The sequence below is a fragment of the Chelonia mydas genome, chromosome 7 (assembly GCF_015237465.2).
Source record: "Chelonia mydas isolate rCheMyd1 chromosome 7, rCheMyd1.pri.v2, whole genome shotgun sequence".
NCBI classification, from domain to species: Eukaryota; Metazoa; Chordata; order Testudines; family Cheloniidae; genus Chelonia; species Chelonia mydas.
Genome location: NC_057853.1, coordinates 52,532,172 through 52,554,775, shown reverse-complemented (window position 1 = coordinate 52,554,775; position 22,604 = coordinate 52,532,172). Strand labels below are relative to the sequence as shown.

Below are 22,604 nucleotides of genomic sequence, written 5' to 3'. Positions count from 1 at the left end.
TGGGGAGCTGGTGGTGACTCTGGGGTGTGTGTGTGTGTGTGTGTAGGAGAAGCAGTGTGTTAAGGTGGGGGTTGGTGTGAAGGGGCAGAGGGAGGGAGGGTAGAGTCTGGGTTGAAGGTGGGAGTTGGCTCAGTGTGGGGGCGTGTAGTAGAAGAGAGGAAGGTGACAGTCCTGGGGTGAACGTGTGTGTGGGGGGGGGGGGGGGGGGATGAGCAGTAGCTGGGAGATTGAGGAGAACCTTTGTTATGGGGTTAGTTGTGTGGGTTGGGGACAGTAGGAGGGACGGTGGGGAGAGCCCAGGTGTGAAGATTGGGGTAGGAGCTTGAGGCTGGATTGTGGTAGCCTTTGTGGGAAAGTGTTTTTTTTCCTCTGTGGCCCTTTCTCCCTGCAAAAGATGAGCACCAGCAATTTTCCTCCCCACACTCCGCCCCAAAGTTTTATAAACATTATTGTACCAAAGTACCTTTAAAAAAATGTATTTACAAAACATATCTTTGGGTGGAGGAGGTGGTGGTGGTGGGGAGATGCAGGTGCGACACCACTGACTGCTACATTCAGGCTTAATATGGCTCATAAATGTGCTAATTAAGCACTTGTGTTCAGAGCCCCAAGCAGGCCCTGAGTGTTTAAAGAAGAAAGACAAAACTAACAAACTCCCTCCCACACAAACCAAATTCCATGGTATTCTCGGTAAATTGATGTTAGCCCCGTTTGTTCTCTATGGGCTGAGTGGAGGTCTCAGTGTGGCTTCAAATATCTTACTTTGTTTTTGAATAAATGTTTTCATCCCCATTCCGGTAATACTACATTTACTATGGCATCAGTGGTGCTGTCACACTGGGCCCACACTTGGAAGGGGTCCATCACAACCACATGGGGGCCCAGAAATACGTTTCGCGCTGGGCCCACAAAAAGTTAATCCGGCCCTGGTTGCGGATATATGGTAGAGCCTGATAACCATGTAAGAAATAGTGGACTGGGGATGAGCGGAAAATGTTGGTAATTTTTTTTCTCCTAGGAGAGGGTAATGTTGGGACTCCATTACATAATGTATTGTATCTACCACATGGTGTCATAACATGTAAGCTGCCTGAGTTGGAAGTTCTGGTGACTCTCAATTCTGGAAATTTCAGGACATGGAACTGACAGGATATAGCTTTAGACAGCAACTCTATTCCTGAGCCACTCTTACCAAACAGAGTAACTCTTGCTGATAACGCAATGCATTTCTTTACCAGGATTTCATATAGGGTCTTTCAGCCAGTGAACTTATCATTCTTGACTACTGCTAGGAGAGGGTGAAATTGGAGTAACTGAGGAATTGCCCCAAAAGCTAATGCTCTGTTGTCCCCCTCTCCCCTTGAACATAAACAACGTAAAACTGGTTTTGTATTGGCTGTTCCCCACTGGGACATGATTAGCAAATAATGGCCTCAGTAATTTGCAATTTTTACAATTAATTGGCCTGAAGCTGTTGTCTATCCAATACTGTATTGTGTATTTATTTTTTATGGACTACATGAGGCCTTGATCATCCTTATAATTTTTTGACAGGTTTCAGAGTGGTAGCTGTGTTAGTCTGTATCAGCAAAAAGAACGAGGAGTGCTTGTGGCACCTTAGAGACCAACAAATTTATTTGGGCATTTTTCCACTGCATGCATCTGATGAAGTGGGCTTTAGCCCACGAAAGCTTATGCCCAAATAAATTTGTTTGTCTCTGAGATGCCACAAGTATGCCTCATAATTTTTTGAGTTTCTCACTCAGAAGGTTCGGATAATCCTCCTGTGTTCTGTGAAAACTGGCATTTTATAGTCCAGTAACTTAAAACTGTGATATTCCATTTACAGCTTCTAGGTTTGAAAAAAATGTTGGTTTTAAAATTATATTGATCCCATCTAGAAGCCAGACTGATTCTACAATTAGTCCTACAAATTACTTTCTTGTTATCCTTTACAATCGCCTTGAGTGAGAGTTATTCTTAACACAGCAGACCACAACATTTGTAATGAGTACTTACCTATGTCAAGCATATTTTAAAATCGTGAGGAGGAGTTGGTAGCGAACTATAAGTAGATTTTTGACAAAGAGAGAAATTATTGAATTGCTAAGGAATTAGCTGGGAGAAACCTACACTTGAGTAAACTGTCCAAAGGAGGACTTAAGACCTGAGGGCTTTGCAATAGACATAGGACAGTTATCAAGAGTATGACTATGCTTCAGTCGAAGTTGTGATTGCAGATCAGACAGTAATATCCATGCTAGTTTTAATTTAGCTAGGAATGCTAAAAATAGTAGTGAATTGGTAGTGGCATGGGCTCCAGCATGGGCCATACAAGCCTACCTGAAATGCTGGATATGTACTTGCATTGCTAGCCCAAGCTGGTGTCCATTTTGCCATATCATTACTCCTGTTTTTAGCTGTGCTAGCTAGATTAAAGTTAGTGTGGGTGTGCCTACCTGAGCTACAATCAACATCTGATTGCAGTGTAGACCTATCCTAACTGACAGCAACTTGGAGCCCCAGCAAGAGAACAGTGAGAGGTCTATTGGATATGTAAAAATGGGTAAATATTTTGCTGTGATTTAGATCTCAGTTGTGTTTTTATTAAAAAACAAAATAAAAGCCAGGCACCACCATATGTACTTAATAACAGTATCCAAGCTTAGTATGCTTTCTGGGTAGACCTGTAACAAGCTTTTGTGGAAAACTTGCTGGTAAAACTTGGCTGAAATCTTTGAGTTTTGCCACAGTGCATATAAACGCAACTAAGTCTTGTTACTGACTGATTTTTCAGAGATACAGGAGAATTGAAATTTCTCAAACTGTATTAAGATTTTCTGTTTAAAACATAAAATAGTAATTTGCAGCTGTGTGGGTTTTTTTTTTTTTTAAATAACTTTTGTAAGTGAATTTAATGCTATTGAGAGATGAAATCTTGGTCGGTGGGCACACTCCATCAGAATAGCAAAAGGCCTGCCCCTTCAGGAGAAGGTTGGGGCCATGAATCCCACAAATCAACTAATTATGGGGGACAAAGAATGAAAAAGCAGGGACAGGAGTGTGTGCAGATCACAGGGTCAGAGCAAGGCCTCTAGAAGGGGACTGTGAGCAGAGAGATGACAAGTGAGAGTTGCCAGATTGAAAGTGCTGGAGACAGAAATCTGTTTAGTAACAGAGAAGTCACATCACATGCAGCAATGATGTAAGTGTCCCTATGCAGCTCCACCAGTGTGCCTCAACCCTGTTCTTCAGTGACCACTACTTGTCTGGCAGTGAGCAGGAGTTCAGTCTCCACAGCCCATTCAGTTCTTGGCCTTTCAGCTGAAAGGCCAAGTGCCAATTGTGAGGTGGGGTTTTTATCATGTGTGGTAGGTTTTCTTATCATGCAGAGTAGATAGTTGTTTGTTCAGGACCTGGGTTGAGACTGGATTCACTCCAAAAGGGCTACTGAAGAACTATGTGATGGCGATGATAGTTAATCACTGCTGTTTTGAGCCACCACTTACCTAGAGACAAATTTTTAATATGGAGATACACCATATTATCTCTATCTCATAGAGGTGGAAGGGACCTTGAAAGGTCATCAAGTCCAGTCCCCTACCTTCACAGCAGGACCAAGTACCATCCCTTATTTTTTTCCCCAGATCCCTAAATAGCCCCCTCAAGGATTGAACTCACAACCATGGGTTTAGCAGGCCAGTGCTCAAACCACTGAGCTGTCCCTTCCCCCCATTCCCATTCCCTGGCATTTGCCAAATCTTTTTGCAAATATATATTTTTAAACTTTCAGATGTTTTGTTTTCCTATGTGAAGTGCTTCAAGCCCTGGTTTTGCCAGCCTCCTACATTTCTACAAGTGAGTGACTGAACATGTTTTTATATTAAAGGCTAAGAGATATTTCAGTGTTAAAACTGAGCTTTGAAACCGCAAGAGATTTACTAACCATAACAGCAGTCTCTTTGCCCTCTTGTGTGTAAGCATTATTCTTTAACAGGGTTACTGGCCTAGTGGATGGAAGGAAGCAGCAGATGTGATACATCTTGCTTTTAGAAAGGCTTTTCGTACTGTCCCACATAGCATTCTCATAAGCAAACAAAGAAGATGTGGACCAGATGAAATTTCTGGAAGGTAGATGCATAACTGGTTGAAAGATCAGATTCAGAGTAATTATCAGTGGTTTGCTGTCAAATTGGGAGGGTGTATCTAGCTGGGGCCCGCAAGGGTCTGGCGCTGGTCAACAGTTTCATTAATGACTTGGATAATGGAGTGGAGAGTATGCTTATAACATTTGTGTCTGACCCCACGCTGTGGTGGGAGTGTGTGTACAAACACTCTGGAAGACAGGATTAGAATTCAAAATGATCTTGACAAATGGGAGAATTGGTCTGAAATCAGCCAGATGAAATTCAGTAAAGACAAGTGCAAAGTACTACACATAGGAAGGAAAAATCAAATGCACACAAGAAAATGGGGAACAATTGGGTAGGCAGTTAAATCATTTTCAGCAATAACCTACGTGACCCACCCATCTCCACTTTGCGTCGTACATCGCCTGCACTACATTGGTCACTTCTGTATGCCTTCTGATCTCCTTACTGGGTATGTGATCACGAAGCGATGTCTTGCACATTCGCCTTTCTATTGCTCTCTGAATGGCAGCAAATTTTTCTTCCTCTACCTTTGTTGTTGACCAGCTTTCTGCTTCACATATCGTTGCTGGAAGAACAGTGGAGTTACAGGTCTTTCCTTTTCTTCGTAGGCAGTTTATCATCTGTTAAAAACGCCTTTATTTTGTTGAAACTTGCCCACCCTGCCTTTCTCCTACTGCATTGCCCTTCGAATGAGTTGTCTCTGCTCAGCTGCTGACCCAGGTAGATATATTGGTCGACCTCCTCGATTACTTTCCCGTTTACAGTGATAATTTTTTCTTCACAATGCTCATTCCGCATCCACTTTGTCTTCGACGTGTTCACTTCCAACCGATGTCATGTGAAAGTGTTTGTAGTTGCTGCAATTTGTTTTCCAGTTCTGCTGTGTCCTTCGTGAATATTACACAGTCATCCGTGAAGAGAAGATGTGTTAACTGTTCTCCGTTGATTCTGGTTCCTTCTTCCCGGTTCAATTTCTTGAACAGTGCCTCCAGTACTGCTGGAAACCGCTTCGGTGAGATTGTGTCACCTTGTCTGACTCCTCTACATATAATAATAATAATAATTAATAATGATAATAATTAATAATGCAGGGGACATTAAATAATGTTACTTCTGTTGGGCAATTGCAGTTGACCTGCTGGAAGAAATTAATATACCTTGGGTATATTTGATTTCGTTGAGCATGTCGAGTACAGCATTAATCTCCACCGCCTCGAATGCCTTTTTGTAGTTGACAAATGCAGTACATAATGGTACTTTGTATTCCTTGCACTTTTCGATGAGCTGCCGAACTGAGTGGATGTGATCAATTGTCAGGTATCATAGAATCATAGAATATCAGGGTTGGAAGGGACCTCAGGAGGTCATCTAGTCCAACCCCCTTCTCAAAGCAGGACCAATCCCCAACTAAATCATCCCAGCCAGGGCTTTGTCAAGCCTGACCTTAAAAACTTCTAAGGAAGGAGATTCCACCACCTCCCTAGGTAACGCATTCCAGTGTTTCACCACCCTCCAAGTGAAAAAGTTTTTCCTAATATCCAGCCTAAACCTCCCCCACTGCAACTTGAGACCATTACTCCTCGTTCTGTCATCTGCTACCCCTGAGAACAGTCTAGATCCATCCTCTTTGGAACCCCCTTTCAGGTAGTTGAGAGCAGTTATCAAATCCCCCATCAGTCTTCTCTTCCGCAGACTAAACAATCCCAGTTCCTTCAGCCTCTCCTCATAAGTCATGTGTTCCAGGCCCCTAATCATTTTTGTTGCCCTCCGCTGGAGGTTTTCCAATTTTTCCACATCCTTCTTGTAGTGTGGGGCCCAAAACTGGACACAGTACTCCAGATGAGGCCTCACCAATGTCGAATAGAGGGGAACGATCACGTCCCTCGATCTGCTGGCAATTCCCCTACTTATACACCCCAAAATGCCATTGGCCTTCTTGGCAACAAGGGCACACTGTTGACTCATATCCAGCTTCTCGTCCACTGTAACCCCTAGGTCCTTTTCTGCAGAACTGCAGCCTAGCCATTTGGTCCCTAGTCTGTAGCGGTGCATGGGATTCTTCCGTCCTAAGTGCAGGACTCTGCACTTGTCTTTGTTGAACCTCATCAGATTTCTTTTGGCCCAATCCTCTAATTTGTCTAGGTCCTCTGTATCCTATCCCTACCCTCCAGCGTATCTACCTCTCCTCCCAGTTTAGTGTCATCTGCAAACTTGCTGAGGGTGCAATCTACAACATCCTCCAGATCATTAATGAAGATATTGAACAAAACCGGCCCGAGGACCGACCGTTGGGGCACTCCACTTGTTACCGGCTGCCAACTAGACATGGAGCCATTGATCACTACCCGTTGAGCCCGACAATCTAGCCAGCTTTCTATCCATCTTTATAGTCCATTCATCCAGCCCATACTTCTTTAACTTACTGGCAAGAATACTGTGGGAGACCGTGTCAAAAGCTTTGCTACAGTCAAGGAACAACAAGTCCACTGCTTTCCCTTCATCCACAGAGCCAGTTATCTCGTCATAGAAGGCAATTAGATGAGTCAGGCATGACCTGCCCTTGGTGAATCCATGCTGACTGTTCCTGATCACTTTCCTCTCCTCTAAGTGCTTCAGAATTGATTCCTTGAGCACCTGCTCCCTGATTTTTCCAGGGACTGAGGTGAGGCTGACTGGCCTGTAGTTCCCAGGATCCTCCTCCTTCCCTTTTTTAAAGATGGGCACTACATTAGCCTTTTTCCAGTCATCTGGGACCTCCCCCAATCACCATGAGCTTTCAAAGTTAATGGCCAATGGATCTGCAATCACATCCGCCAATTCCTTTAGCACTCTCGGATGCAGCACATCCAGCCCCATGGACTTGTGCTCGTCCAGCTTTTCTAAATTGTCCCGAGCCACTTCTTTCTCCACAGAGGGCTGGTCACCTCCTCCTCATGCTGTGCTGCCCAGTGCAGCAGTCTGGGAGCTGACCTTGTTCGTGAAGACAGAGGCAAAAAAAGCATTGAGTACATTAGCTTTTTCCACATCCTCTGTCACTAGGTTGCCTCCCTCGTTCAGTAAGGGGCCCACACTTCCCTTGACTTTCTTCTTGTTGCTAACATACCTGAAGAAACCCTTCTTGTTACTCTTAACATCTCTTGCTAGCTGCAACTCCAGGTGTGATTTGGCCTTCCTGATTTCACTCCTGCATGCCTGAGCAATATTTTTATACTCCTTCCTGGTCATTTGTCCAATCTTCCACTTCTTGTAAGCTTCTTTTTTGTGTTTAAGATCAGCAAGGATTTCACTGTTAAGCCAAGCTGGTCGCCTGCCATATTTACTCTTCTTTCTACACATCGGGATGGTTTGTCCCTGTAGCCTCAGTAAGAATTCTTTAAAATACAGCCAGCTCTCCTGTACTCCTTTCCCCCTCATGTTATTCTCCCAGGGGATCCTGCCCATCAGTTCCCTGAGGTTGTCAAAGTCTGCTTTTCTGAAGTCCAGGGTCCGTATTCTGCTGCTCTCCTTTCTTCCTTGTGTCAGGATCCTGAACTTGACCATCTCATGGTCACTGCCTCCCAGGTTCCCATCCACTTTTGCTTCCCCTACTAATTCTTCCCGGTTTGTGAGCAGCGGGTCAAGAAGAGCTCTGCCCCTAATTGGTTCCTCCAGCACTTGCACCAGGAAATTGTTCCCTACACTTTCCAAAAACTTCCTGGATTGTCTGTGCACCGCTGTATTGTTCTCCCAGCAGATATCAGGGTGATTGAAGACTTCCATGAGAACCAGGGCCTGCAATCTAGTAACTTCCATTAGTTGCCGGAATAAAGCCTCGTCCACCTCATCCCACTGGTCCGGTGGTCTATAGCAGACTCCCACCACGACATCACCCTTGTTGCTCACACTTCTAAACTTAATCCAGAGACTCTCGGGTTTTTCTGCAGTTTCCTACCGGAGCTCTGAGCAGTCATACCCTGAGTGGAAACTAGCTTGTTCTTTGCTTTCGTGCATTTCAAGATCCTTCTTAATCAGATTGAGTATGACGCAGGTAAAGACCTTATATACTTGTGAGAGGATTGTGATCAAACGGTAGTTGCTCAATTCTTCTGGATTGCCTTTTTTCACCAATAGTATTGTTTCAATTTCTTCCGTGCATCTGGAACACGCTTGCTATTGATGTAGATGGTGAACCATTGCTCCAGCGCTTTGAAGAGAGAATCATCCTCTGCTTTTAGATATTCTGGCCAAATATTGTTCACTCCTGGGCTCTTCCCTCTCTTTATGTTACAAACTGCACATTCAATTTCCCGGGAGTTGTTTTCCTGCCCTTTTACCTACTCATCTCCTCTGCACCGGAAGTCACTTAACAGTTTATATATACCTGGTTGACGTTCAAACCCCTTCATTTCTACGTAGCTGACTCAAAACAATAGTGCTAGAAAAGGGAAATCCTTATCCCAGCATGCTGTTAGCTGTCCAGAGGCACAATTAAAGGTTTTGATGGACCTCAGGGGTGACTTCAGTAAGCCCCACTATTTTGGGAGATGTACCCAGAATCAGCATTATTACGAGAACATTTCCTAGAGAGTGACAGAGGAGGGGAGAAAGGGTATGGCTACGTTGCGATTAAAATCCCTGTGGCACCAAGTATCAGCAGACTTGGGCTGCGGGGTTATAAAAGGGCAGTGTATCTATTCAGACTCAGTCTGCAGCCTGACTGTGAGACCGTTGCCCATTGTGGGGTCTCAGAGCCCAGGCTTCAGCCTGAGCTCAAACATCTACATCAGACCTGAGCCAGTTGTGGCCATGCCATAGGTCTTTAATTGAAGTGTAGCCATACCTGGAGGGCATGTACCACAAAGCAAAAGATGCCAATGGAATGTCTGGAAACTCACTAAAAGAAAAGGAGTACTAGTGGCACCTTAGAGACGAACCAATTTATTTGAGCATAAGCTTTCGTGAGCTGTTCATGAAAGCTTATGCTCAAATAAATTGGTTAGTCTCTAAGGTGCCACTAGTACTCCTTTTCTTTTTGCAAATATAGACTAACGCGGCTGCTACTCTGAAACCTGGAAACTCACTGTCAACCTGCCTCTACTCCGAGGAGTCTGACCAGCTGCTTAGCACTGCCTGCTTGACAGGGTTTTGAAACTTGTATGGTCTTATTTTTGGACCAGCGGCAGAGAGACAGGACAGAGGGACTGGTGATGGAGTGGTTCCTGAAATAGACTGTCACACATCACTATGCAATTTTGCATTTTTAAAAAATGAACCTGCAGATTAAGGCATTTTAAAATGCATAGGGCAGTGTTGCTGACATACAAGAATGTTTTGAGTATTTTTTTCCCATTATGTATCAAGAAGGCAGTGGCATTCATCATAACTTTCATTGGTGGATGTTACTTTATTGGGTAGAGTCTCCATGTACAAAGAACTCCCTGGCCTGTGGCATTCATTTTCATTCTCTGTGTCCATACCTTACTATACAGTGTCTGTAAACATCAGACAAGATTCTTTATTCTGCCCCCAGTTTGTGTCATCAGCAGGCCCAGCATTGCAGATGTTTTTTTTATTCTATAGTTACTATAATATAGTCTATAGTTACTATAATATAGTTTGTGTTTTGTAGCTGATTGATATCTTGAATGAAAGCTTTCCCAAGGGCCACTGTGTGTTTCTTTAATAGAAAAATGAATGAAGTGGCTTGTTACCTATAAGCTGTAACTTGTGCATTGTCAGCATACTACAGTAACTTAAGTCTGCATTTGCATTATTGCACATGAGAATACAGACTTTCTTCTTGGTCTTGGAAATTCCCTTGTTTAGCAGTTCTGATGCTAGTTTCTATTGTAACAAGTAATTGCATCATCTGTAGCCAAGTCCCAGTCTACTCTCTGGCAAGCCACATATAAATTCTATGGCATGGTCTATGGTTCCTTTGGCACTCTGTTGAAATATGTGGCACAGATGGGAGTCTACACTTTCAGACACATTTAAAAAATGGGGACTTTTTGTTTAAGTAAATATGAAAGTGAACAATACCATCGGTATTCCTTATTTGTTTTGATATTGTAGTCAACTTATTTTACACTGACCTAGAATTTTCAATTTGTCATAGATGTTTGTATTAATTCTTAATTTGCATTGTAGATGCTGCTTTGTGGTAATCTGGAGGTTCTGACAATTGGGTAACTGCTAGTTGGGATCCTTTGCACCCACAGAATGGTGTAAGGATGTTTGGGGGCAGAGGAGAGGGCTTTGGCAGTCTGGCACTCAAGAGACATTTGAGGTTTTTAATACTGAGGAGGAGTTGTATCTCTTCTTTCCTTCTGTTTTTTCTGGGCAGGCTCAGAGTGTCACGCTGTCTGGAGCAGCTCACGACTGAGCGTGCCATCCTCTGGGTAGACTGTCAAAAAGCAGGGCAGAAACTCCACACTGGTGGTATGTTCTATAATTAGATTTCACCAACCCAGTAACAAATGTGAGCACTATAACAGTCTTATCATGGAGTCAGTCAGTCTGCTTGGGCACTCCAGTCTATCTTGCCTCCCATGCAAGCTGGACTGATAGATAATTGGTTGCCATGCACCTAATATAACACAAGGTTTAAGTTGCTTCCAGTCCCAAGAGGCCAGTCCAATCTGTACCTCAGATCTCACACCAAAGACTGTACTTGTAGGCATCCTTTAAAAAGTGGAAGTTAAATCCCAATGAGGAGAATAGAAAGGAGCATAAACTCTGGCAAATGAAGTCTAAAAATGTAATTAGGAAGACCAAAAAAGAATTTGAAGAACAGCTATCCAAAGACTCAAAAAGTAATAGCAAATTTTGTTTAAAGTACATCAGAAGTAGGAAGCCTGCTAAACAATCAGTGGGGCCACTGGACGATTGAGATGATAAAGGAGCATTCAAGGATGGATAAGGCCATTGCGGAGAAACTAAATGAATTATTTGCATCAGTCTTCATGGCTGAGGATATGAGGGAGATTCCAAAACCTGAGCTATTCTTTTTAGGTGACAAATCTGAGGAGCTCTCCCAGATTGAGGTGTCATTAGGAGAGGTGTTGGAACAAATTGATAAACTAAACAGTAATAAGTCACCAGGACCAGATGGTATTCACCCAAGAGTTCTGAAGGAACTCAAATATGAAATTGCAGAACTACTAACTGTGGTATGTAACCTATCGTTTAAATCAGCTTCTGTACCAAATGACTGGAGGCTAGCTAATGTGATGCCAATTTTTAAAAAGGCTCCAGAGGTGATCCCTGCAATTACAGGCCAGTGAACCTGACTTCAATACCGGGCAGAGTGGTTGAAACTATAGGAAAGAACCAAATTGTCAGACACATAGATGAACATGATTTGTTGGAGAAGAGTCAAGATGGGGAAGTATTTCTTCACACAATGCACAGTCAACCTGTGGAACTCTTTGCCAGAGGATGTTGTGAAGGCCAAGATTATAACAGGGTTCAAAAAAGAACTAGATAAATTCATGGAGGATAGGTCCATCAATGGCTATTAGCCGAGATGGTGTCCCTAGCCTTTGTTTGCCAGAAGCTAGGAATGAGTGACAGGAATGGATCACTTGATGATTACCTGTTCATTCCCTCTGGGGCACTTGGCATTGGCCATTGTCGGAAGACAGGATACTGGTCTAGATGGACCTTTGGTCTGACCCTGTATGGCTGTTCTCATGTTCAATCCTACAATAAACTAATTAAAGGTTTATTAACTAGGAAACCAAACGAGTTATTTACAAGTTTAAGCAGGCAACATATATACATAAATGAGTTAATCTATGGTTCCCAAAGGTGGCAGAGTTGTTGTAATGTGTCAGCACTAGATGTCTGGGCTAACCCAGGCTGACCCTGGTGATCTCTGCTTTTGTTTCCTATCTCCACCCCTGTGAGAGTCTTTGTGAGATGCTCCGGGGTGTAGTACGGACTGTGGAGCCCCTGTATCCCCTTTTCCTTTCCTGCCCGGTATGTGTCTCTCACTGCTATGTCAGTGAACAGTAAATCCCTCCAGATTCTGTTCACTCAGCAGTCAGTGTGCAGAGTCACACCCAGCTAAGTCGTATGAAGGCTCTACCAAGCCACTTGTGAACTGTATGTAGGGCGACACCAGCAAATTTTCCCAGCCTTGTATTCTAAAAATGTGAATCTTACACTGTTCAAGACCTCCTTGATCAATGCAAGCTTGTTAATTAGTTTGCCACTCCTTTAAAGGGTAGTGGACATCCTCCAGCCTTTCGCAAAAAGAAAAGGAGTACTTGTGGCACCTTAGAGACTAACCAATTTATTTGAGCATAAGCTTTCGTGAGCTACAGCTCACTTCATCGGATGCATCCGATGAAGTGAGCTGTAGCTCACGAAAGCTTATGCTCAAATAAATTGGTTAGTCTCTAAGGTGCCACAAGTACTCCTTTTCTTTTTGCGAATACAGGCTAACATGGCTGTTACTCTGAAACCTCCAGCCTTTGTAATCTGAGCAGATCCACCAAGCGCTTTAGACAAACTCACTGATTTAGATTAAACAACATAATAATTTTATTAACTAAAGAAAGATAGATTTTAAGTGATTATACATGGTAGGAATAAAGGTCAGAGTTGGTTACGTAAGACATAAAAAGTAACCATGCATTCTAAATCTTAAACTTTATCAGGCAAAGCAAGATTTGAATCAAACTGGTTTTTCTTACCCTACTGGACATTGCAGGCAGTTTTCAGTTCCCAGTTCACACTAACTAGAAAGCTTTCTAGTTAGGTCCATCCCTTCATCCCTGGTAAAGGAGACTTCTCTTTGTCTTCCAAATGATCTTGCTTCCAGATGTCAAGATGTTGTGGGGTGGAGACAAAGTGTTGTTGCTGTCCCTTATTTATACTTTTCTCTAGGTGCTGGAAAAATCTTTGCTGTGTCATGGGGTTAGGCAGCCCCTATAATGTACGTGCTCAAGTAACTGTCTTTGTTTACTACTTCCCTGCTGGAGAATAGCTGGTGATGGTCGCTTAACACTTGGCTGGGTATTGGTCACTCCTTTGTTATCTCTGAGGAGCTGACTTCCCAGACTCATAACATATTTCAATAACAAACATATAGCAAAATCTCATAACTTTATATACAGTGAAGACACATACGTTTCAACAGGATGTTAATGTTTAAGAGATTGTAACTTTTCAAATGATGTCTCACAAGGCGTACTTTGTCCAAAATATGTCATCCTACAACGGTGGTGAATATGTGAGTACAGGGAGTACTGTATGTCACAAGAGTCCAAACAGCAAAGAGATGAAAAATCTTCATGTCAATTATCTTTATTTTCTTCTTCCAAGATTCAAGCTGATGGGACGAGCTTTCTTGCGCATAGCCTCTTCGTGGGTATGCGACGGCTGTTAATCCAGTCTTTGTATCATGATGTTCCACTATAGCTCATTTAATTTTGATAGTCTTTCTTGGTGGGCGGGGAACCATGTTTCCTGCCTGGGTTCACAAGTTCAGAGCAGGCATTTTTACACGTATAAATCAAAACTTGTATTTCTTCTTTGAATGCTTGCTCATGTGCATTCCATGTCAGATGTGTCCGCGCTGCAGCACCGTTGACAGAAATTTTTCCCAGTGCTATGTATAGGGCTGGCTCTGGCTTCCGCTGGAGGCCTGTGCTCATGTGCTGGCATAAGAGGTGCTGCCGGCCCCGTGCCCTCTGTTTCTGCTTACTGTCCATGATGGTTGCTGGAGTAGTCATCTTCTCTTGAGTTCGTAAGGCTTCTCCAGTGGCTACTGTATTGTATTCTGTAAATAGTTTAGTTAGAGTTAGCATAGTTGTATAGTCCCCGTCAGGGACTTCATTCCCAGGACGGGGCATACCCCAGTCCCCAAGATTCAAGCCATGTGCCTCCTTTGCTTAACCCATGCTGGTGGGTGATCGCCACTCCAGCTGTTTTAAGTGCTTGGGGGGAGGCTCATGTGTCGGATAAGTACAGGATTTGCCAGAGCTTCAAGCCACGTTCTCAGGATAGGGACGCTGGGTTCAAAGCCCTTCTGATGGAAGCCACACTTCAAACGTCCTCTGAGCCGGGCCACTTGGAATCGTTGCTGCGCACATTGGCTTCAGTGCGCAGCCCTCCACCGGCACTGAGCCCCTTGAAAGCCGTTAGTCATCCCCAGCACTGAAGAAGCCGCATAAGAAGCGCACCGACAGAGGGTGCTCTCTGGTGCCGAAAGGGGACCAGAGAGACTTGAGGAGCGAGTGCAGGGCCACTCGCCTTCCCCGCAGAGGCGGGCAACAGCAGAGTCGACACCTCCCGGGACGTTGAGCCCATATCGGGATCCCCCCACACACCAGGGTGCAGTTGAGGCAAGGCTCACCTAAGAGCACCCTTCACACCGGAGGCCTTCCAAGCTGCCAAGGCTCTTCTGGCCCTACCGGTGCCTTCCATGCCTAGGGATTGCCATCCTGCCTTGGTCGAACCATCTAAGACAGTCGCCTCAAGAGGGAAGCCAGCGTTGGGGGGCCTATGGTCCCCAACTCTGCTTTGGTCTCCGTCGCTGGGCTGATCCTAAGCGTCGAGGTGTCAGTTGCTAGCAAGCTGGCACTGGTTATCCAAGTCCTGGCACCGGTCACTGGAGCCCAGACGTCAGTCACTCATCTCGTGGCACTGGTCTCCTGAATCCCGGCACCGAACTTCCGAGGCATGGCACCATTCACCTGAGCCCTGTCTTCGGACACAGAATTCTTACTACCGGGCCCCAGAATCCGAGCGCCGCTTGTCAGCTTCCCATAGCCGGTCTCCGGTATAGAGGCATTTCTCAGCTCCCCATCATAGCTGGTAGGAGGGCATGGCCATGGATCCACCCTGGTCATCGTGTGAGGAGTCCTCATTCGACTCTGAGAGGGGCTGAGCACCCCCTCAAAAGAGGCACCATCACCCAGCATACCCAGTAGACGTCAGTGCCAAGCTGTCTATGGGCCCTGAGAACCGTGGCCCATCCAGTGGCAGTTCTGGAACCCATGGGAGTTCACTGAAGTACCAGGGCAATTCTCCAACCTCCCCATCCATTGTGGTCTCTGAGAGGCGAGCTGCACTCCCACCCCAGCAGAGACCATCCCTGCAGAGGTTGAGGACCCGGCCCTTCCTTCACTGGTGGCTCCTCATCCCCCAGTAAGGTACTTGCAGGTCCTGCTAATCCTCTGCCCCAGGGTGACTTCAGAGCCCATCAAGAGCTCCTTAAGAGGGTTGCCTCTAATCTGGGCCTGGAAGCTGAGGAGCTGGCAGAGCCAGCGGATGGCCTTTTTGATATCCTGGCTGCTGCAGCCACCACCAAGGTGGCTCTGCCTGTACACAAGGGTGTAGTTAAGTTAGTGAAGGCCCTCTGGAAGACCCCGGCATCTTTACCCCCGATGTCTAAGTGCCTGAAAAAAAAAAAAGTACTATGTGCCTGTAAAAGGGTTTAAATATATGTACTTCCACCTTGCCCCCCTGGTCTCTGGTGGTCTCTGTCCACCAATGAGTAGGATAAGCAGGGCCAGACCAGCTCTGTCCCTAAAAACAAGGACACTAAACACCTGGACCTCTTTGGCAGGAAAGTTTATTCCACCACTGTTCTCCAGCTGTGTATTGTGAATCAGCAGGCGCTACTGGGGAAGTACAACTTTAATGTCTGGGACTCCATGGCCAAAGTTAAGGACTCCTTGCCCAAAGATTTGTGGCAGGAGTTTACGGCTATCTTGGAGGAAGGGAAAGCAGTGTCCAGAACATCACTCCAGGCGGCCTTGGATGCAGCGGACTCAGCAGCCAGGTGGATGGCATTGGCAGTCACCATGAGGCGGGGTTTGTGGCTGCAATCTTCGGGATTGTACCAAGAGATTCAGCAGCTGCTACAGGATTTTCCATTTGAGGGAGTTTCCTTATTCTTGGACCAGACTGACACCAAACTTCATGGTCTTAAATAGTCTTGGGCTATGTTGTGGTCTTTGGGCTTTTATACACTGGCAGCCTCTTAGAAACAGCCTGCTCCGCTCCCCTGGCTCCCAGCTGTGCTGCTGGCGAGTGCTGGGGGCCGATTTCCCTCCTCCCCCCATGCCTGAGAGCCAGGGGAGCGGTGCAGGCTGGGGCCAGGTTGCTCCACTTCCCACAGGAAGTGGCCAGCCCCCCTGCCCACCCCCCCCGTCCTCCATGGAGGCCTGGGGCCCCACACAGCCCCCCTGCGCAGGCCTGGGGCTGCCCCCCCCCCCCGCTCCTGCCTACAGAGGCCTGGGGCCCCAGGCTGCTCTGTCCCCTGGCTCCCAGGCTTGGGGGGAAGGAGGAACCGCCCCCCAGTACTTGCCGGCGGCGCGGCTGGGAGCCAGGAGAGCGGAGCAGGCTGGGGCCGGGTCGCTCCACTTAGACTACCCGTTCAGCCCGACAATCTAGCCAGCTTTCTATCCACCTTCTAGTCCATTCATCCAATCCATGCTTCTTTAACTTGCTGGCAAGAATACTGTGGGAGACCGTATCAAAAGCTTTGCTAAAGTCAAGATATATCACATCCACCGCTTTCCCCATATCCTCAGTGCCAGTTATCTCATCATAGAGGGCAATCAGGTTGGTCAGGCATGACTTGCTCTTGGTGAATCCATGTTTACTGTTGCTGATCACCTTCCTCTCCTCCAGGTGCATCAAAATGGATTCCTTGAGGACCTGCTCCATGATTTTGCTGGGGACTGAAGTGAGTCTGTAGTTCCGCGGGTTCTCTTTCTTCCCTTTTTTGATTGTTATCGAACAGAACTTGTCATCAGCATGGATGCATGTCCTCTGGAATGGTGGTTGAAATATGAAGGGACATATGAATCTTTAGCACGTTTGGCATGTAAATATCTTGTGATGCTGGCTACAACAGTGTCATGTGAACACCTGTTCTGAACAAGAAGTAGGACTGATTGAACTTGTAGGCTCTAAAGTTTTATATTGTTTTATTGAATGTAGGTTTTTTGTACATAATTCTACATTTGTAAGTTCACCTTTCATGAGATTGCACTACAGTATTTGTATTAGATGAACTGAAAAATATGTTTTTTACAGTGCAAATATTTATTTAAAAATATATATATAAAGTGAGCACTGTACACTTTGTATTCTGTATTGTAATTGAAATAAAAATATTTGAAAATGTTGAAAACATCCAAAAGATTTAAATAAAATGGTGTTCTATCATTGTTTAACAATGCAATTAAGCTTGATTAATGTTTTTAATCACTTGACAGCCCTCTTAAAATACATATAAGATTTTAAGACATATACTGTTAGAGCGCATATGATCATCATACTATTTGCCTTTCCCTTATTTTGTCAGCTGACCATTACATTGGTGATAGAATAACAATGGCATCATATCCTCTCACTATTGTTGCTCTGCAAAGTCCCACTCAAAGGAAGTGGGCTGTCTGTATCACTGCTTTGAAAAGGATTTTAGGATCTGTTGTGCATGGAATGAGGAAGTGGAACAAGTTGTAATCCTTTGCGAAGAACCGGCATAAGTGAGCTTTGATAGAAATTTGTTTCTTTGGCATCATCAGCTGACAAGAAAGAGCTCCGTGTGAAGGTGCTTTTCTGAGGGCCTGCAAAATATGTTGAGCTTTCGGTGCTGGGAAATCTTGTATTTTGCCTTCATTAGAGGTGCCACAGAAAACATGCAGGTGGACTTTACTGGCTGTCCTTTCTTCATTTAGGTCCAGTCAGCACTGTAACTATTGTATTAGGGGATCTGGTTACAATATTGCCAACCTCAGCAGCTCAAAAATCATGAGTCAGACCCCAAAAATCAAGAGAGATGATTTTTTTTTAAAATTAGACTGTGGCTTTGGTTTGTCTTCTGATTTTGAACTCCCCCTACCCACCCACTCTGTGTGAGACAATTAGTGTTGCCAGTGCTCACAAATTCATTAAGGTGGTTTTGTCCCCCGTTTGCAAGAGTTTGCACCCCCCACATCTGCTCTTTCTCCTTCCCACCAATTAATTCTGCTTCCCCCACTCCCTGCCTCACCTCTGCTATTCCTGGATCTCCTGATCTTCTTCACTCCTCTCTGCACATTCCCAGTGTTGAAGGGAGAGAGAAGGGAGGAGCAGAGGGGACACGACTTGCTATCCTGAGAGAGACTACTGCTTTGAAGATGAATTCTGCTGCCGCTGCTTCCAAAGAAAATCTTCATGCTGCTTCGGAGATTCCAGAACAGACTGAGAAGACAATTGCTCCCTTGCCGATTCCACAGAAATCTTCAACTGGTGCTCAGAACGCTGCTGCTCCACAGAACGCCCATCAGGGAACAGCCTCTAAGAAGATCCTCAGTGCTTTTCCAGGACATCGCAGATGAGCAGCATCGCTTGGAAAAGCAGTGCCTCCTTAAAGAAAACCTGGGGAGATGCTGCGGCAGGGAGATCTTGCACCTCGAGGATGGCCTTCCAGGACATCACAGCCAGGACAAATATCATTTTGCTTTCTCTTCAGGAGAAGGATGCCACAAGAACTTCTTCCACCTCCTCCACTGCGGAGGATCCTGATAATGGTTGTTGTCCTCCTGTGCTGGAAGGTACGCCAACCAGCGAGACCAGCCTCCCCTCAGAAACCACCCAGAGGGACCACAACATCTCACTAGATGCCTGCCCAGCCGAACCTCTCCATACTACTCTCCCAGAGCAATGAGAACCATCTAACGAATCCGCTGATACTGCCTTCACTCAGCAAAAGCAGAATAACATTGGGTCATATTGGTGAATGGAAGATGGTGGGAAGGGCAAATCAGTAGTAAGGTGTCAAAAAAAATTAAGCATGAGGCCAGTTTAGGGGGACAAAACTAATAAAAAATAAAATAAAAATCCCTTCGGTTTATTGAGAGTAGCATACTAATGGGAGGTTGTGTTAAATTTGGGGCTTAAAATAATTAACAAAGTTGTAATTCTTACAAAGAAAAGATGTGATTTTTGTCCCAGCTTAGAGACTTAAAAAACCCCTAACCTTTTAGTTAAATAAACAAACAACTTTAAAAGTAAACCATGGAAGCTACTGCTTAGGAAGTTATAAAGCAACTTTTGTAACCAGAGTTCTTTTTGAGTAATGTTGGAAATATGCATTGCACTTGCCCTGTTCTTCGTCTGCTTTCCTTCCAGTAGCAATGTTTGGGTCCAAGGAGTTATTGGCAGGATGGTGGTAGGGAATCAAGGTGGTTCATAAATAAATTGGTGCCTATGTGATTTAGGTGCTTTTGAAAACTAGGCATTTGTGAGAAATGTTGGAAGTCCGGTTTTCTAAACCACCTAAGTCCCACTGACTTTTTATGGCACTTAGGACCCTAAGTCATTTAGGCACTCTTGAAAATTCTGTCCAATAAGCACAGACAATTCTCCTTCTCATTTGCAGTGCATCCTTTTGCAGATTCTAAACTTGATCTCATGTAGCCAGTCATTCATTCCCTCCCTCACCCGCTCCTCTGTGTTGCTTCCTCTTGACAGATAGAAAATTATTTTTGCTTTGTTTTATTAGTTCTGTAAGAGTAGGGTGTTTCTCTCAATGGAATGCTGGCTCAGACTAGTAGACACCTTTTTTTAAAAATATATAGGATGGTGCTTGCTTGCTTTTGTAGAGTTTGAAAATTAAATAATTTCCATAAGTAATACCTTCTATGACACAATTTATAAAGCTCCAATAAGTGGGTCTGGTATTTGGGAAAGTAGCATAAAGTTCTGAAAACTCAGTTTGTAACTTATGATGATTTAGTAGATCTAAAGTGCAGGTACTGTTGGGAGGGGTCCAGCTCCCTCCTCCCTCTCAGATTTTAGACATAATTCACTGGAAAATAACAGTTCAGAGTTCAATTTGCAAGCAATTTGATGGGTTTATTGGGGCTAAACAAGCAAGCATATTTTGAAGCTTTTTATATTAGTTGGGCTTATTTTTATATGCTGATAGTTCTTTCCCCCCCCCTCCCTTAACTACTGTTCTATATGCTGATAGAACTCTGTTCTTCTCCTGACCCCTAGCTCTTCATGCTGATGGAGCTCCCTCTTTTTGGCAAACTTAATTATACTTGTAGTGCCCCTCCCCTGGTACAACCCCTTCCAGTATATGGTCATGTTCCGTTTTGGGGGGTCTTGAGTCTAGGGGCAATGAGACCACCTCTTTTGTACCTGATGGGAGGGGTAAGGAGTGGGGTTACTTGTGGATATGGTCACTTTCTTGCAGACTTTCTCTCTTCCTTACACCTTCCTGTTGCTCGATAAGTCCCTTATCTTCTCTTGTTACTGAAAGGCAAGGCTACCAGCTGGGAGGGGCAGGGGAGGAAGCAGGGTGCAGCCTTATGCTTTCACTTATATTCTTTTGCTTGCATATTTAGCCTGTTTAAACTAAAAGCAAGGCTGAAAGCAAGATTGTTTAGTTTTTACCTTATTTATTTCATTCTCCTAACAGGTACTAGAATTTAGCTTTGGGGGGAACAAGAGAAGCATCCCACTTGAAGCTTATATAATATTCCCAAAAATTAGTCATGGCTAATCTGTTTTACAAGATAGTTGCTGTTTTTAAAAATAATTTTGATTTCACATGAAAGTAAAGGACTAGAATGAGCCAGTTACAATTCTATATGCCACTCTGCTGATTAGTCCTGATTTGTAATATTCATGATATTCAAGTCCTCTTGTGTTTCTTGAGTAGAGACTGCAGTAATGCCAAACTGTATCAATCTGTTGCTGTTCAGCATGCTTCAGGTGAATGGTTTTTATGATGTGCACAGGTGGGGACAGTGAAACCCAACACATCCATTTTCACTTTTGAGAGAAGGTGGAGTTTGAACTCTTTCTCCTTGCAATAAAAATATTAGATTTAGTTGTACAGGTCAAAAGGTCACAAGTTAGACATTTGTGCTGGTATTCTTCAAAAGCCTTTATTAATTTATTTAGACCCCTAATTTCTCTTACCTTTATAAAAGTTAGAATTTAGTGGAAAAAGCTTTCTGGAGGTACTCGTTTAAAAAAAAATACCAGTACTCTGTAGCTCAAAAACTAGAGTAATGCCGAAATATAATTTTGGTATGACACGTCATTGAGACTGTGGAGTTAATCTGTAATAACTTTTGGGAAGATGTGGCCTGCAGCTCCCATTGGCCGGGAACGATGAACCGTGGCCACTGGGAGCTGCAGGGAGCTGTGCCTGTGGGTGGTCAACGTCAACAAAATGTTTTGCGACCCATAATCAGATTACCCTGATGTGCCGCATGCGGCCCATAGGCCGCAGGTTGTCCACCACTGTACTGTACTGTTTTGCTGAAGCTGGGAGCCTGACAGTTAAAAGAAGGTTAAAAGGAACCAACCCACCACCCCTAAGGAGAGGGAGGGGGTGAGTGGTCAGCAACAGCTTGAGGGTCAGTGCTGAAGGGCAGACACTGAGCCCTGGTCTACACTAGGAGTTGAGGTCGAATTTAGCAATGTTAAATTGATTTAACCCTGCACCCGTCCACACGACAAAGCCCTTTTTTTCGACTTAAAGGGCTCTTAAAATCTATTTCCTTACTCCACCCCCGACAAGGGGATTAGCGCTGAAATTGGCCTTGCCGGGTCGAATTTGGGGTACTGTGGACACAATTAGACGGTATTGGCCTCTGTGAGCTATCCCAGAGTGCTCCATTGTGACCTCTCTGGACAGCACTCTCCACTCAGATGCACTGGCCAGGTAGACAGGAAAAGGCCAGCAAACTTTTGAATTTCAATGTCCTGTTTGGCCAGCGTGGCAAGCTGCAGGTGACCATGCAGAGCTCATCAGCAGAGATGACCATGATGGAGTCTCAGAATCGCAAAAGAGCTCCAGCATGGACTGAACGGGAGGTATGGGATCTGATCGCTGTATGGGAAGAGGAATCCGTGCTATCAGAACTCTGTTCCAGTTTTTGAAATGCCAAAACATTTGTCAAAATCTCCCAGGGCATAAAGGCCATAACAGGGACCCGAAGCAGTGCTGTGTCAAACTTAAGGAGCTGAGGGAAGCCTACCAGAAAACCAGAGAGGCGACTGGCTGCTTCGGGTCAGAGCCCCAAACATGCCATTTCTATGATGAGCTGCATGCCATTTTAGGGAGTTCAGCCACCACTACCCCAGCCGTGTTGTTTGACTCCTTCAATGGAGATGGAGGCAACATGGAAGCCGGTTTTGGGGACGAGGAAGATGATAGCTTATAGCAAGCAAGCGGAGAAACCGGTTTTCCCGACAGCCAGGAACTGTTTCTCACCCTGGACCTGGAGCCAGTACCCCCCGAACCCACCCAAGGCTGCCTCCCGGACCCACCAGGCAGAGAAGGGACCTCTGGTGAGTGTACCTTTAAAATACTATACATGGTTTAAAAGCAAGCATGTTTAATGATTAATTTCCCCTGGCATTTGCGGCTCTCCTGGATGTACTCCCAAAGCCTTTGCAAAAGGGTTCTGGGGAGGGCAGCCTTATTCCATCCACCAT

At 44.9% G+C, this 22,604-nt stretch overlaps 1 protein-coding gene and 1 long non-coding RNA gene across 16 annotated transcripts in view; both read left to right on the top strand.

Annotated features, from left to right (window-relative positions):
- USP54 (ubiquitin specific peptidase 54) overlaps positions 1 to 22,604 on the top strand; it is a 251,006-nt gene that overhangs the window by 44,085 nt on the left and 184,317 nt on the right. The window contains exon 1 of one of the 15 annotated variants that reach the window (XM_043550393.1): positions 3,840 to 3,858. The exons of the other annotated variants lie outside the window; for them this stretch is intronic. The gene's annotated coding sequence lies outside the window, so the exon portion shown is untranslated. Of the gene's footprint in view, positions 1 to 3,839; positions 3,859 to 22,604 lie in introns of those variants that run through there. 15 annotated transcript variants of the gene reach the window in all.
- LOC122466478 lies at positions 1,646 to 20,723 on the top strand. Its single transcript, XR_006292002.1, has 3 exons — positions 1,646 to 1,753; positions 19,075 to 19,081; positions 20,711 to 20,723. It is a non-coding gene; the product is annotated as an uncharacterized LOC122466478 (long non-coding RNA).